Genomic DNA, 17,459 nt, shown 5'->3' with positions numbered 1-17,459 from the left:
TCCCAGTTCCTGCCACTGAAAAACATCCCCACAGCATGACGCTGACACCACCATGCCTCACTGTCGGGATGATACTGGCCTGGTGATGAGTGGTGCCTGGTTTCCTTCAAACATGATGCCTGGAATTCATGCCAAGGAGTTCAATATTTTTCTCATCAGACCAGAGAATTTTCTTTCTCGTGGCCTTCATGTGCCTATTAGCAAAGAGTGCTCTCTGTCTGGCCACTCTCCCATACAGACCTGATTGGTGGATTGCTCTGCTTAAAGCTATGGACTACGATTTGGAAGCTTGGTAATTATCAATAACACAGTTTATGAGCCCCTTCAATACAGGTTTATGTGTGAGTCCATCCAACCCCCTGTGTACCCTGGTCCACACTGTCTCGCCCATGGTCCCGCCTCATCCTTCTCCACTACCCCTCTCACATCAGCTAGCTGCTCTGAAGCATCATGGAGCCGGAGGCGACCGAAACAAGGAAGCTGTTACTGTTAGTCTCCAAAGGGAAGGGAAGAAAATGAAGAAGTTTCAAGGACAAGGCTGAAGCAAGGAGGAATTATGAGTGATACAGGTGAAATGTATGAGTGAATATTGGAGAAATGTACAACCGGTGGATAAAGCTGCAGAGGGATTTGGGACTGAAGACTGATGCTGAGACAGACAAATTCCTGTAGTTGCTGGTCGAAACGGGTCGGCTCTGTCAATAGATTTTAGCATAAGTTAGCCAAGCATCTTTAGCATTGTAAACTGAGCTGGTGAAGACACTCCGAAAAAGGTAAAGCCTCGCCAACAGTCAGCTCTGCTCTGATCAGCTGGCAGTGGCAACGCTAGACCCGCTTTGCTTCCTTCTGGACAGGTGAGTACCTTTCCAAATTATTTCCAACTAACTGAATTTACCACAGGTGGACAGGTGGAAACGGGATGCTGCTGAGCAGAATTTTGAGCTTTTGTGACAAAGGCTGTGATTTCATACATGTAGGTGTGATTGCTTCGATTTTTGATTTAGAAAAATCTGCAAAAAATAGAAAAAAATCATAACAATAATAATGAAGTAAAACTTTTTTTCATATTGCCATGGATTTTTGTGGAAAAATTATCAATTTTGGAATGAAGCTGTACCATAAAATATTTAAAAAATGAAGCGCTTTGAATTTGTGTGGCTTCAATTAGTTGCAAAGTATCAAAGTGTTGAACTGACAGACACACCTGCTGTGAAAACCTTTCTGCTGGGATCAAAATAAAACCATTTTAACCTCATCCTGTACAATCAATACACACAGGCACACGCACACACACATACACACACAGGTAATTACTGTCGGCCTGGAGCAGAAATAAACTCTTCATCTCCACAGAGAATAATTCAGACCTCCGTCATCTCTGCAGCAGAAAATAGTTCGCACCAGCTGTTATCTCGCATCTCTGAGGGTCAACAAAAGTGTATGTTAACCGAGTCTCCGGTTACACACACATACACGGAGAAGACTCGAGAAAATTAACCATTAAATCCTGCTTCAGTATATATACACACATGTATTTTTGTACATCATAAATTGAATTCTCTGTGCCAAATTTGTTTTACTTAGTTTGAAACTTATAACTTTTCTTTCAGTTTAGAGATGGTGTATAAGGTCATGACATTACTGAGAATCAGGGTTTGAATTACACAGTGGCCTTTTGAGGAGCCCTATTTGCCATGTGCACCACGACTTTTTATCTCACGTGTGCACAGATTTTATTACCCATATGTGGCTGATAACAGGTTTACAGAGAAAAAATATCCACTATAACTACAGCAATTGCTGAATACTGTGTTGAAAATTTCATATAGGCATCATAGCAGCAATCCAAAACCACGTCATGTCAACTGTTCAGATCAATGTGGCAGTAGCAGTGTTCCTGGCTCCCAAATCTTTAAATTGCCCCTCATTTAAGTTTCACAGAAATGAAGCGGCAGGTAAGACTTAAACAGCTGGTCCAATCCCCACAAAGGTATGAGGTAAGTTAATTCACCAGTGCAAACCTAGCCTCCCCTCAGGTGCAGCAGCACACTGTAACATCGCACACAACAAACAGTGTTACCCGTGGTGCTGAAACAAGCTCCAATATCAAGTGATGCTCATTAAAAATCAATTCCATCTCAGTTCGGGAACAGGGGCATTATAAATCCAGAAATTTTCAGAGCTTCCCCCTGAATGTGTCGGGTAAAGCTTAGCTCACCCATAATTCGAGCCCTGCTTAGAAAACCACGCAAGCAAGTTGGCTGTTTAGCTGCTGATTGCTTTAGTACAAGGGGATACAATATGATGCAAGTCTAAGGTTAGCAACTGTTACACAGAATCTGTTTTTCCCAGAGACTGTATAAAACATGGACGAAGCATCCGTGATGTCACCCGTCTGTTCCTTCAACCATGAAATGAAGCCAATCCGCGGTCGCAGCCACACGGCTCACAGCTGTGAGGTTTTCTTTTAGCAGCTACAGGGCGCCCGGTGGTCACGTGACCTGAGCTGTGCCTCTGATTGGAAAATCAAACGATCCTGATAACTTCTAAGCCACAGAGATAGAAAAAATTCACCCTCTGTACAGTGTGTGCCCATGGTGTAATCATCGTCTAAGACCCACGCCGTTTTTTGAACCAGGCTGTAAATATATTTTCTAATGCTGTTAAAGTCAGTTTTTCATGGTGGGTTGACTTCTGGTCTTTCTGCAGCCAGCTTCAAGCAGTTTCTCAGCAAACAGCGACTTTTAGCACTTCTGCATAGGCTTCATTTTTATTAACCTGATGTTGCCCCTTGGTTTTCCCCCTTTTTGGTTGTAAATGTGTTTTGTCCTTGAAACAAACCCTAAGGCTTGCATCTAAAATTAGCCCTCTTACATGAAAAAAAGAGCAGTAATTTGTTTTGTCCTACAGAAAAAAGGTGCTAGCACCCAGATTTAGCCCTCTTGATTGTAAAGAAGCACACTTATTGATGGGTTTTATCTTTAAAAATGCTAATGCTAGTGTGCAAAGTTAGCCTCCTTGCTAGAAAAGAACTGTAGATGATTAACATCTTTTTTCCTAGGTGAGGCATTCAGCCTTGAAATAAGTGTTGTTTTTTTAATGTGCCAATTACATCTTTTTCAAAAAGCAAAGTCAGGTGTTTCAAAACTGTTTTAACCTTAAAGGGCAACTCCAGTTTTTTGATACCTGGACCTTATTTATAGGTGTGTGCATGCTCATATACTCACTCAGACAAACATTGTGCAGCTCGGAGTCCTTCAGAAGTTATCTAGATCCATTTCAGCTATATTTTTTCATCCATCACCAGTGTTATCATAAAGTCAGCTCGTCTCCCGTCTTTAGGTGGGTCAGCTGACCCAGAGCTGACCTGGTAAACAAACGTTTGACGGTTGTCCTTAGCAGTTTGAGCCTGAGTACACGGACAAGGAGCTCCATGAAAGAAGGATGCAGAGGGAGAGAGACGAAGACCTGGTTCGAGAACAACAAACAGGAGCACGTCCACGACTCAATGCAAACTGGTGGTGCGCTTGTGTATAGTGTTCGCCTATGGCAACAGAAGAGGACTGTGTTTGTGATAACGATGGATAGTGATGGATGAAAAAATATAGCCGAAACGAGCGATTTTGCAGAGATTATGTCCCGCGCTGAAGCTCCCTTGCCGTGGCCCCCGCTAAGTGCGGCTAAAATCGGTTGGATCTAAATAACTTCTGAAGGACTCCGAGCTGCACGATGTTTCTCTCAATGAGTATATGAGCATGCACACACCTATAAATAAGGTCCAGGTGTCAAAAAAACGGAGTTGCCCTTTAAAACAGGGCTAGCTTTGAAAACAGATCTGTTAATCTATTAATGTGTTTTATCCTTAAGAAGTAATGCGAAGGCTGATTGTTGGGTGCAAAGTTAGCCTGTTGCTAGGAAAGAAGCCTTGGGAGTAATGTGTTTGTCCTTAAAATGGAAATGCTACTGAAAAATTTACCTTCAAGCTTAGAAAAAAGCTATCAATTCTATCAGTTTGTTTTGTAGTATGGCAAACATGGTAATGCTAGCATGTAAAGTTAGCCCTCTTAATAGCAAGGTAGCGCCATTGCTAATGTCTTTTCCTCAAGCTCTTCTTTTCCTTGATGCCAACATGAAATTCTAGCCCTCTTAGTGGTAAGGAAGTGCTTTTTTTTTTTTTTTTTTTTTTTTTTTTTTTTTACAGTCCTTAAGAATAAATGCTAATGTTAGCATGTGAAATCAGCCCTCTTGTAAAGAAAGAGACACCACTTTTTTTCCTTCTGAAAAAATGCTAATGCTGGCATCCAAAGTTATCCCTCATGCTGAGAAAGAGGCTTATTATTGATGTTTTTTGTACTCAATAAATATGGGGCCAGTGCTGCGAAGTTTTCCCTCTTTTTGAAAAAGAAGCTCAGTTTGAGCCTCAAGTTTGTCGTCTGTGTTTGATGTTTCTATCAAAGGAGACCAAAGAGACACAGCTCATTGATTTCTCTATTTCCGTCTTGCTACAGATGACAGTAAAGCACCAGAACTCACATCTTGTTTCCAGATTCGTCATTTGCTGTCAAACACAACACTGGATTGCACAGACACGTGTTCAATCACACAGCTCCATAACAAACAGCCACACCTGTTGGACATGGTGGGTGCGTCTCTTCAGATGGCGAGAGCACAGATGGGGAACAAACGAACACAGGAGGAGCCAGCTGCAGGTCAGGAGCCTCTTAACCCTCCTACGTATCAGCCAATGAGAGTTTCTCCAGGCTGCTAGAGGAGATTACAGAAGACTCATTGCTTTTATCTGGCATATCAGAGCATCGGCAGCTCTGCTCTTATCTCTCACCGCCAACCACTTTCACAGGAAATCTCTCTTCCTGCAGAATAATTGACAGTTACGGCTGAGACGGTGTCGTTAACAGCCGCGAAGCTCGGCCTAGTAGCCATTAACTGTGAACCATTGTGATTCAACCGTGACTTAATGTGATTGAAAGAAAAATCTTAAAGTTTCCTCAGGCTGATGTGCAGGGAGGTATAAGTTTTTAAAGTTATTATACTGCCTGCTTTGCATGAGAAAAAAAAAGTAACAGCTCAATAATTACTCGGTTGGTTGTATTTCCAGCCTGTGAAATCTGCAGCAAGGCCGTCTCTGCATCCAATTGAATGAGCATCACAAACGCGAGAAAAATTAAAACCTTTCTGATCTTATTTTTTCAGCAGCTGCAGGTCAGAGATGTGCTTTTTAAATTCAATTAAAGAAAACACTTTATGTTGCCAACAGGTGCGTTGGATTAAGTGTTTAGCTGCGAATCTATGCAGATGAGGATGGTGATGAGTTGCACCTGGAGCTCCGTTTAATCTCTTTTTTCCAATCATTACAACTCTTTTACATCATTTAAACTCATTACTTTCTGCTTACCGTGATTAACCTTTAAGAACTTAATCTGCCCCCGTGGCTCCACGCCAGTGGACGCCAGTTACGGTCTCGCCTTGTGATTGGTCGAGGTGTAATGAGGAGAAGATGGCAGGGCTGTGAAAGGTCAGGGTCAAGTATTACACCTCTGAGCCATGCACTTGAACCTGAATGTTTAATAATCCAATGCTATTGTAAATTTCTGATAAGATCACAGAAGTCCAGCAGAATTTGAGTCAAGCCGTGTAAATTCTTTGCCCATGTTCAGATAAAATCCTGTCATTTTGAAAAGTGATGAAACATTGAAGGAGAGCAGGTCAGGTCAGCAGGTCCAGTCCTTCTTTTTAAGTTAACAGTAGGCCCTAATACATGTTGAACAGTTGAACAGCCATCAGTAATACAAACTAAAAAAACATGAAACATTAAATTTTGCAACACCCACACCTGGGATGTAGGAGATGTCCTAATTAAGTTTTAGGACCATGGATAAGGGACAATTATGGTAAAGGGGCTGTGAGGAGTTTAAAAGTGATCTTGAAGAAGTCTCTCCTCTGGATATGTACCTGATTGTAATCTTTAAAATGAGATTATCAGCGCCAATATTGCTGGTTACAGGTTATTTTAAATGGCTACTTTTTAGCTTCCAGTTCAAGTCGACCGGGACCGAACTCATTTACAGCACGTCTGGGTTTCTATGACAACACCACGCCAGCTAACAAGGTTTAGTAGAGAGAAGAGATAAGACACAGAGATCTGTCTTTTTCACGACTGAAAATTATTTCTGTAAATAATTCTGTAGTGATGGTGGACACAGGAGCCTAACTGTCTAAACTGCTGAAGGCTAATTAGCCTACAAGCTCAGGCTGTATAACTCTATAACAGAGGGGCTAATCTGTTTGTGCTAATGTTGACTCCAGCCCACAGTCAGCAGTTATTCTGCAGTGGTCTGTTCAAACTTGAGAGTCTATCAATAAAATGAAGAGTGAGGTTATGTTAGCTCTGATTGATAGTTGACTGGCAGGACATAACCATGATCCACTATTTTTACACATCACTGACATGTCTAACAGTGTGTACCTACGAAAGCATCGCAAATTTTTCGCATGTTGATATTACGTACAAAGTCATTTTAAAACCGTGAATTGACGCTGCATCAGGGCGAGCATAGAGCGGCATCAAGCATTCAAGCTCTTGACACTCGAGTTGAAATAATTGAACTTTTTGAGCAAGCTAGCGTCTTGACGCGCCGGGACAGCCTATCAGCATGGAGATCGTCACCGTAAACAGGCGCTCCGCAGCTGGAATGGAGCGCCTGTTGTTGGTATCCAGGTGGGAGATCCTGGCACCAACCCTGGATAGCAGGTCTTCAAACTGGGCAACAGTCAGCCTGAAGTACCGCTGGAACCGCCCGTCGTCCAGACACAGCTCCTGCAAGAGACGGTGGAACTCACCGAGCTCACACCGTCTCCATACGGTAGCATGCATCCAGTCAGACTTCTCGACAGCAGATACAGAGCAGCGATGGTGGTGATCGGAGCCATGTTCGACGATGAAATGATGATGGCGGACAGTTCGTGCAATGAAGCCACGGCTAGCGGTGAGTTTTTTTTTTTTTTTTTTGCATATTTGTACCAGCGTCAAAACTCGAGCGTCTAGCGCGGCACGATTTCACTTGACGCGCGAATACATTCACTCGCAACACTTTCGGTGGGTACGCAACGTTAGAGCACTGGGCTGTCAGCTGCGCTCAATATAAACGGCCACTGAACTACTTACAAACTGACAGTGTTTACTTGTTGTCATGTTAGCCTACAGTTACGTCACGGCACTGGGCTGCCGATGTTGCGAACATATAGCCAGCTTGATGTCACGTTTCAAACCGTTGCGCTACATAACTGTACTGATGAATACCTTACTTTGGCGTGTTGTATCCAGTAAAAAATTGTCTTGAAAAAGAAAATTGCTTCAATCCAAACTCCATTTAATTTTAAAACAAACACGCCTCACTAAAAGTAATTTATCACAGTGTGCGGAGACGCTGGGCCACAAGGTGGCAAGGGAGTCTAATTAAAACAGATCCTCCTCATAGTATCTTTAACTTGGCAGAGGATTAAGGCTATTGAACCAGACAGTAAAATGTAACACAAAACCTAGTTGATTGAGATTTCACATCATGTCAAAATTATTCAGCTAATTAGACTAAGCTAACACAGATGGTGTCAGACTTTATGCAGCCTTATCAGCTTTCTTGGTGGTGCATCAGCTCATTGTCTAGCCCTTCTTTTATCCACATCTTTGCGAACTTCAGAGCACGTCTAACCAATTAAGAGCGATAAAGAGAAGAACGTGTGTGGACATGTTAATTCTGCTCATTAGTGAGGATGTGATTCATGGCATTGTATCCATGTTTGCACTCTGTGTATGTAATATTGTCATGTATATGATGTATGTATGCCACAAAGATGAAATTCATTCAGCAGAGGTATGGGGAGCAGATGGCCCAGTGGTCTATGTCGCACCCCATGAGGTTCGTCTTCCAGCCAGTGGCCCAGGTTCAAATCCAGACCATAGCCAGTTTCTCACGTGTCCTTTACCCACTCTCACATATTAAAGGCATAAAAAGACTGAAAAATAAAAATAACTTTGAGGAAAAAAAGGAAGAAGGATGTAAAACCAGAAGTCCCCAACAATCCCCCAACAAATCGCATCCTGCTCAAAACTGCAGTTCCTGGAGTGTCCACTTGAGGCTGGCGGGAGAAATACTGACAACCACACACACAACCGTTTGAAAAAGATTATCTTTACACTAGACATAAATATGTTTGGGTGATTCTTCAATTAAGGGAGTTTTTCTGTCCCCAGGGTAGATTCCCAAGAATTATTATTTAAATTATTATTATTATTATTATTATTATTTATCTATTTGTTTATTTAACGAAAAAATAGCTATTGTATTTGTGATAGATTAAAAAAAGTTATGAAAAAATGAGCATATCTCAATGATTTCAATACTTTTTCTGTGTGTTGAAAATTCATATGTGTAAGAATTTCATTGTTTGGGGCTCGTCTCCAATCCAGGTATTTTAACATGCCTTCTTTAATAAAGCCTGTTAGCTTAGCAAGTCTAAAACTCAACTAAAACTTTTTCTGCAAAGACTGAAATGTGTCATTACCATCACACAGGGTTTTTTTGTTTGTTTGTTTGTTTGTAAAAAAACAAAAATTATTTTGGAAATCTACTCTGGGGATAGAAAAACTTTGCTCAGACTGTATGAAGTCGTAGCAAAATATGTGGGTGTATTAGTTCTATTGGTTTGTCGACTAAGTAAACCATTTTTAACCCCCCTTTGGAGCTACATCAAATTTTCCTTGTTCTTTTTTTTGGGGCCCCGTGGAGAGAATCTAAGACACTGCAGCTCCTTTCACTTAAGTCTACTAACTGTGATCTCCTGCAGTTAAAGTGATTTTTCCTTTTCCAGTGTTTTATCTCCTCGCTGAGCTGGGTCTGATGGGGCTCTCTGACTGATGCTTCAGCTGCAGCAGGATGGAGTAGGAGGCCGTTGTGAGGAGTGTATCATTGTTTGGATCCTTTGGACAGGTTAATGAGGTCCTCCCACATCACACCATGACTAACCGGAAGACCAGCGGAGTCACTTCCCTGTCTCACAACTGAGTCACCACCTCCACCTTCAAGGTTCACAGTGACACCTGATGAAACACGACTCCACTTTCAGGGTCGAGGAGCAGACTTAGATGAAGTCTCTGTTGTCGTTCTCTAACTGTAATTATTAATGGTCATTATTCTGAACTGTGACATTGTAAAACTAATTTTAAAATAATTTTAACTTCTCTACCATATCTTCAATATTAAAGCATTACGTCTGTAAAACCTACCTAAACATGCCCACATTTTTGTCTCATAATTTAAAAAAAAGAGGTTTACTAAACAGTGGCTGATAATTTTTCCATAGTGAAAATAAAACTGCAGAGTAGATTACTGCTTCTTGACACCACTCACACAAAGGAGGAAGAGGTTTTTGAATAACTTATGAGGCTCCTTGTGACTCAAAGATCTGCCAGCCTCAGAATGTGTGTCAAAAGTTAAGTTTAATTTAGTTTAATTTGTCTGTATTTCATTCATTTTGACTGGGCTGTACGGTGGCGCAACAGTTAGCGTTGCAGCGTTACATTTTGAAGACTGTCCCAAAGCGATAACTGTGCTCGGAGGAGAGAGGAGAGAGGATGGAGGAGACTGATTGGAGGAGCTATGATCGAGGAAACACGAGAGCCGGCTTTGCAGAGGTCTTTTCACTGACAGACATGCCGCCATGTTGAATATCACTCTCTGATTGGACACTGCAGCGGCTCAAACTTCTCTACATGAAATTCACAAACACAACAGAGTTTAATGAGAGAAAAGACGAGCTGAGGACAGGCACTGAGGATCCATTTATAAGTTTCAGAGTTCACGATCTAGATAAAGGCTAAATAATTCATAAATAATTTAACACATTTACACATTTTACCAGAAAGTGATCCGTGAGCTTCTAAACAGCACACAGAATAAACAGAGAGCAGGTTTTCTTCATGGTAACGTGTTTGTTAAACAGGTTAAAGAAACAGACAAAGCTCTGTTACTGTTTCTGTTTGATCCGAGTTATTACAGCGCACATGCCCAGATGCACAAACAGCTGTTAGAGCTGACTGACAGATGATCCAGAGGTGATCAGCTGATGCCGTCATCAATGAAACACGCTGCTTCATGTGACGCTCCAGAAGGAGAGGGCGTCCCATTGCTCTAAAAGCCAATCTCCACCATCCTCTCTCCTCTCTTCATTTCCTTACGTCTCTCTCATCCATCTCTGGTGGGAGGGACTAAGACGCAAGTGAATGACTCAAGTGAAGGAAGGAAGGATGGAACTTTATCGCTTTGAGACGCACTCTGTGTGACAGCCCTGTGATTGACTGGCGACCAGTCCAGGGTGTACCCCGCCTCTAGCCCAATGACAGCTGGGATAGGCTCTAGCCACCCGCCACCCTGAACAAAAAAAGAAAATCATATATAAAAAGGAGCATAAAGAAGAAAAAGTCTCATTAAATCTGCCACTTCAACAACAGAATGCTAAATAAGCACATGATCAGAAAACAAAACAAAATAAAAACACTGTCGGCCAGCAGGCCTTTTAACTTTCCATTCATTCTTTTTACAAAGAGATGACAAGCAAAGCAATCCACAAACTAAAATCCAAATTCCCATCAAACAGAAGAAAAACAGAAAAGACAAAAATTCCTATTTCTCTACTTATTACAATTTTATTAATATTTTTTGTTTTTTATTTATTCATTTTCTTTTCACTTGCAAGGTAATTATCTTTCATCCCTCTGTTTGTGTTTCCTCTTAAGAGCCAGCATCCTGATATATGGACATTACATTTCTGCCTCTCATGATACTTTACTTTTAAAAACTTTGACCTATTAGCCACATTTAGGGACACTGCCCACATCATCTTTAGGTGATATCACAACATTAAATCCATTTCAGTTTAAAACAACAATGTATTTAAGTACAATAACACCACTAAAAAACAGCTAATACAGACCTCATAACACAGATAGTTCTATACAAAGACCAAGTTTAGTTTTCATTAGGTCTTACTTATCCCAAATAGCAAGGTGAATTGAAAATTGCACACCAAAAGTTCAGGTCTTGAGAGGTTAATATACTGGGTTTGATATATTTTTTGAAGATACTGAGTGTCTTGGTGTCTTTAGAGTCTCTGTCCAGGTTATTCCATAAAGTGACACCCTTACTGCGCTCAATAAATGTGGTTCTGAATCTTGTTTGTTTGTTTTTTTATTTTAATATTTTGAATCCTATTAAATTGTAACTGCTTTCTCTCTTTACGAATCAGCACTGAATGTTTGGTGTAACACAAAAACAAAATGTCAGGCTTTGGAGTGTTTTCTATGAACCATGCGCTGTATCATATAATCGATCATAACGTGTTGATATAAGAGCTCCGAATACTGCTGAGATATGTCATATTTTTTCATTAAATGTGAACATATGTGAGATGTAGGAGCAGACATAGGAGCTCAGTGTGGGTGTGTGACTGGTGAATCACCTGATGGTGTTTTAAGTAAAAGGAGTTGAGGTCAGAGGTTAGATGTGCGATACATATGTGTGTGTATATGTGTGGGTTTGGTGGATTCGTAGTTTATGAACCTACATGAGCACATGGACTGAGCTTTTCTCAAACATTAACATTTCTTTTCTTTAGCTGCCGGCGACAGTGGACAGCTGTGATGCTGATTATCTTCTGTGTTTGTTTTTACTTGTAACAAATCTCTGGTAAATCTTACTCTCAAGGAAGTGAGACAGAAACGAAGCTCCAGCAGCAAGTGGCCATTATCTGAGATTAGCAGCTGTTTAGAGAGATGTTGCTTTCCTCCAATGATGGTAAAACAGGATTTTCATCCTGATGCAGGTGGTACAAAAACATTTACATAAATCTCTGTGGTTGTGTTCCCGACTGGCACAAACATTAAAGACCCCAGACTCCCTGCTGGTGAATCTGCGGAGGACGAGACTGTCAACATTCAGAAAACATGGCAGCAGAATAAGGAACCAGAAAAAGGAGAATGAGGAAGGAGAGACATCCACAGAGTCTAAATAGTTTTATTCAAGAGTCTTGCTCCACTCTTCTGCCAAAAAAAAGAAAAAATAAATAATTCATGAAAGGTTTCCTGCCAGCAAATCACACCTCGGACTCACAGGAGAGGAAGACGATGTCACAACAAATGAAAAAAGATTATCAGAAGTTTGTCCTTCCTCTGCTCTAACCTCACACTTGTGGATGAGTCTGTCTGCAGGGATCAGCTTCTGTCTTTGATGTATGGATGTGTTAGGTATGTCAGGTTAGGGTTAGAGCTGGCCCTGGCATTACGACACCTCTGTGTAGGTCTCTGTCACACCCATGGACTGTATAATAGACTGCTCGGCCAAAAAAAAAAAATAAAAATCACACACTTAAATATTTAGTTGGACCGCTTTCATCTTTGACTACGGCACACATTCACTGTGGCATTGTCTCAATGAGCTTCTGCAATAACACAAGATTTATTTTCATCCAGTGTTGCATTTATTTTTCACCAAGATCTTCATTGATGATGGTAGAGTCTGACCACTGTCAGTCAGCAAACAGTGAGACTAGCTTCAATTTGCCAGGGAGCAGAAAGATAGGACTCTGGAGCAATGGAAGAAGGTAATGTGGTCTGATGAGTCCAAATTGACGCTATACCAGAGTGATGGTCCATCAGGGTAAGAAGAGAGGAAGATGAAGTGATCACCAATCATGTCTAGTGCCTACTGTTTGAGCCTGTGGGGGCAGTCTGTGATCTGGGGTTGCTGCAGTTGGTCAGGTCTAGGTTCAGCAACAGTCTGTGCTCAAAGAATGAGGTCAGCTGACTACCTGAAGATACTGAATGACCAGGTTATTCCATCAATGGACTTTTTCTTCCCTGATGGCACGGCCATATTCAATAATGACAATGCCAGGATTCATCGGGCTCAAATTGTGAAAGAGTGGTTCTGGGAGCATGAGACATCATTTTTACAGAGTCCAGACCTTAACCCCATTGAGAATCTTTGGGATGTGCTGGAGAAGGCTTTGCACAGCGGTTAGACTCAAGATCTTGGTGAAAAATTAATGTAACACTGGATGGAAATAAATTTTGTGACATTGCAGAAACTTTTGGAAAGCAAATGCATGCCGTAATCAAAGCTAAAGGCAGTCCAACAAAATATTAGAGTGTGTGACCTTTTTTTGGCCAGGGAGCATAAATGGACATGATCTCAGTGACATCACCCATCTGTTTCTGATGCAGAGTTTGGAGGCAGCTGAAGAGGCTTCCTTAGGAGACGAAATGGAGTCAGCGTAAGTTCATGGAGGGCACCGAAGTCATACACCCAGCTGTGATCAGCTGACGGGCTCATATCCCAATCACTAATCCCAACTCCTATCAACCAATCACAGCGCGTGTCTAACGATAAGGCAGTTTATTCAATCCTATTCACTCTGTCTTATCCCTGCTACTTCTTCGCTGCTGCTTATTCCTCCTCCACCCGGCCTTTTCTACATATCCTATTTAATCTGTATGTACATATTTAGGGTTTTGCAATGCACTCCTGAAAAGCAGAGCTTTAACGCCAATTCTAACTGTATCCATTTGGCAATAAATGGTTCAAATCTATGACGAGTGTGTTCGTGACTGAAATAAGAAATTGGTCAATAAGATTTGTTTTTCTTCATAAAGTTCCATTAAATAAAAGTTGCTCACTGAGCATTTTAAAACAGACCTCAGAGAGGAGCAGAAGTGCTGCAAGACAACTTTAATGACCAAGCAACAGTCAGCACAGGTGAGGAGCGCTCAGAGATTCAGGTCGTGAGTGCAGCTGGCATTAAAAACAGCGTCAGAGGACAAAAGAGCTGAAACTCAATTTCCTTTTTAAACCTTAAACCCAGAGCAGCGGTTTATAAGACCCCAAAACATCCTTGAATCAGCGCTTCATAAACAGAAAGCATTAAACTTCACCTGCATCATCTCCAAACAAAGAGGCGACGGGAAAGATTTGAAAGACACTTTTAGCACAAACTCAGCAGCACCCTCCAAGAGCTTAATGTGAGGTTTGTGTTGTTGTTTTTCTTCTTCTAACAAATGAAACCAGCAGGGATCTTCTTTAGCCCACCACAGGCCGATACGCTCAGGCTAACTGCTGAGAAATTACAGTCAGAGGCTACATCATCCAGCTTTTTATGTTTCAGGAGGGTGACATTCAAGGAGGCTCTTCTCCTCCTACTGCTGCAGAGAGATAGTGAGGCTTCTTTTCCTTAAAGTACCAACAGATAAACTTTTCAGGGACATGTTTTCATAAAGTTCATTGCCTTTTTTTGGCTACAGTCTTCAGCCTCTCTGCTCGTCTTCTGTTTAAGAGTCCCACCAGTCTGAGTCAGTCCCATAATGTCCACCCTGCCTCGGCTAGATAAGTCTGTAGCACCAGGGTCACAGACTGCTGATGAGTCTGTTCGGATTACTTCTTCACTGGCAAAATTATATGCAAAACATCTGGCATGGAGTATTTTAGAGAGATTAAAACAAGCACACACAAAGCCAGAGGGAACAGAAAAAGCAGCCAACAACTCAGAGATCTGTCTTAAAGCTGAACTTAACAGATCTTGTGATGCAACGGTAGAGTGAATCCATCGCCAAGATCAAAAAAAGGAGCTCCAATTCTCTTCAAAGATCCAAAATAAAACCCTTATAATATAACACTTGAAATGTTTTAACAGAGGGAATAAACTCATCACTTCACTCCTGTCCCTGTTTCCCTCAGTTGGCTTCCTCCCCATGTTAGGATTCAGTTTTAAAGAGGGGTATTTTACTTTTATAAGGCATCTTTCTGTCCTTTTCTTACCCCTGTAGCAGCTTTACATAATTTACAGCTCCAGTGTGAAGAAGTCCCCATTTTTCTCACACTGGGGCTTTAGAAAATCAGCCTCTATCTGAAATGCTCCTTTTTAGCTGCTGTCTCTTTAAGGCTCGCAGCTCTACAAACCCCCATCTCTCTGATTGGTCAGTCTTCTGGAGACAGGAACGGACATTGGTGTCATTAACTAGTTAGGAGATCCTTACTTGGTGACCTAATCATTTCAACAAGTCACGCAGAGATCTCATCAAGATCTTGTCAGACCAGTTTACAGATACATGGATTTCTTAATGCGTACATGCATGTAGACAAGACGATCAGACGATCTGTTGCAGTTCAAACCGAGCATCAAAATGGGGAAGAAAGATGATTTCAGGGACTTTGAACGTGGCATGGTTGTTGGTGCCAGACGGGCTGGTCTGAGTATTTCAGAAACTGCTGATCTACAAGGATTTTAACCCACAACCATCTCTAGGGTTTACAGAGAATGGTCCCACAAAGAGAAAATATCCAGTGAGCGGCAGTTCTGTGGGACAAAATGCCTTGTTGATGCCAGAGGTCAGAGGAGAATGGACAGACTGGTTGGAGACGATAGAAAGGCAACAGTAACTCAAATAACCACTGGTTACAACCCAGGTCTGCAGAAGAGCATCTCTGAACACACAACACGTCCAACCTTGAGGCAGATGGGCTACAGCAGCAGAAGACCACACCAGGTGACCCTCCTGTCAGCTAAGAACAGGAAACTGAGGCTACAATTCACACAGCAACACCTAAACTGGACAATAGAAGATTGGAAAAACGTTGCCTGGTCTGATGAGTCTGGATTTCTGCTCCACATTCAGATGGTAGGGTCAGAATTTGGCCTCAACAACATGAAAGCATGGATCCATCCTGCCTTGTATCAACGGTTCAGGCTGCTGCTGCTGGTGTAATGGTGTGGGGGATGTTTTCTTGGCTCACTTTGGTCCCTTAGTACCAACTGAGCATGGTTTAAAGTCCACAGCCTACCTGAGTATTGTTGCTGACCATGTCCATCCCTTTATGAGCACAGTGTACCCATCTTCTGATGGCTACTTCCAGCAGGATAACGCTCCACGTCATAAAGCTGGAATCATCTCAGACTGCTTTCTTCAACATGACAATGAGTTCCCTGTACTCAAATGTCCTCCACAGTCCCCAGATCTCAATCCAATAGATCACCTTTGGGATGTGGTGGAACGGGAGATTCTCATCATGGATGTTCAGCCAACAAATCTGCAGCAACTGTGTGATGCTTTCACGTCATTATGGACCAAATTCTCTGTAGAATGTTTCCAGCACCTTGTTAAATCTATGACTCCAAGGATTAAGGCAGTTCTGAAGGCAAAAGGGGGTCCAACCAAGTACTAGGAAGGTGTACCTAATAAAGTGGCCCGTGAGTTGTGGTTCCTCCTGTGCAGGTCCATCCAAGGTTGGGGCTCAGATATTCCAGGTGAGCATCCATCAGAATCCCTCGACTTTGAAACAATTTTACCTTTTAAATTTAACTTTTGGTTGTATTAAAACTTAGAGATGCTAGGAGCCCTCAAACAAACAGAGCTGAACTTAAACCAGATCCAGGAAATGGTAGATAAATTTGAGCATAAGGATTTAAAGAAACCCTCCACAGAAAATCAGCTCCTCAGTATCAAACAGTGGACTCTTGCTGGTGTTTAAGTGGAATCTGAAATGTTGATCTTCACAGAATCTCACCCTGGAAACTGTGACCCAGATGTATTTAAAGCATCAAAGGGTGGAAACTTCTTCAAGTGTTTTTTTTTTCACTTTCTTCATGTTTGTTCAGGATATTACAGCTGTCTGCTCTTTGTTGATTCTGTCTTCTGTTGTTCTTTCCTTTGTCTGTTTCACCCTCTATACATTGCATCAGCTATCATCATCTCTTTGGTTTCTTGTTGGTGATTGTTCCCTTCCTGAGTCGGCTGTCTCTGCAGATGAAATGTGGTTTGTTGGATAGCAGCAACACAAGCCTCTCAATGCTGTAAAACATTTCTAAAATATCTCAAACAGTTTCTAACGTGCACTGAATGATAAAATGAAATCCCAAGTTGGCAACCTTTTATTTAAAAAAGTTGCTCGTGCATTTTTACTACCTCCTCAGGGGAAGTCTAGGTACAAAGACTCTTTCTAAAGGACACTTACATCATGGCGTCTGATTCTCACTGATCAGGTCCTGATCTGAAGCCTCAACATGTTGCATAAATCACTCTGAGTGAAACCACTCTGTGTATAGATCAAATAGAAACTACAAACAGAAACAGTGTGAGCAGCTTACTTCAGATCCTGTAGGTCATTATGAGCAGCTCAAGCTGTGCAAAGAGTATAAAAATTGTGCCTTTTGAAGGATGAAAATGCTGAAAACATTAGGAAATAGCAGAAAAAAACAAGTAGAAGCCTTTAGAGTAAAAAAGGAAAAAAAAAACATGTAAAGTGCAAAAGATCTGCAGTTCCTCTAGTGTCCACAAGAGGCTTTACTTTTTACTGTCCAGCTACAAAATGAGATTGACCACCCAAAAAAGCACATTT

The sequence above is a fragment of the Halichoeres trimaculatus genome, unplaced genomic scaffold (assembly GCF_033239565.1).
Source record: "Halichoeres trimaculatus isolate MK-OKI-2021-1 unplaced genomic scaffold, fHalTri1.1 fHalTri1_scaffold_10, whole genome shotgun sequence".
Lineage (NCBI taxonomy): Eukaryota > Metazoa > Chordata > Actinopteri > Labriformes > Labridae > Halichoeres > Halichoeres trimaculatus.
This window is presented reverse-complemented; position numbering follows the sequence as displayed.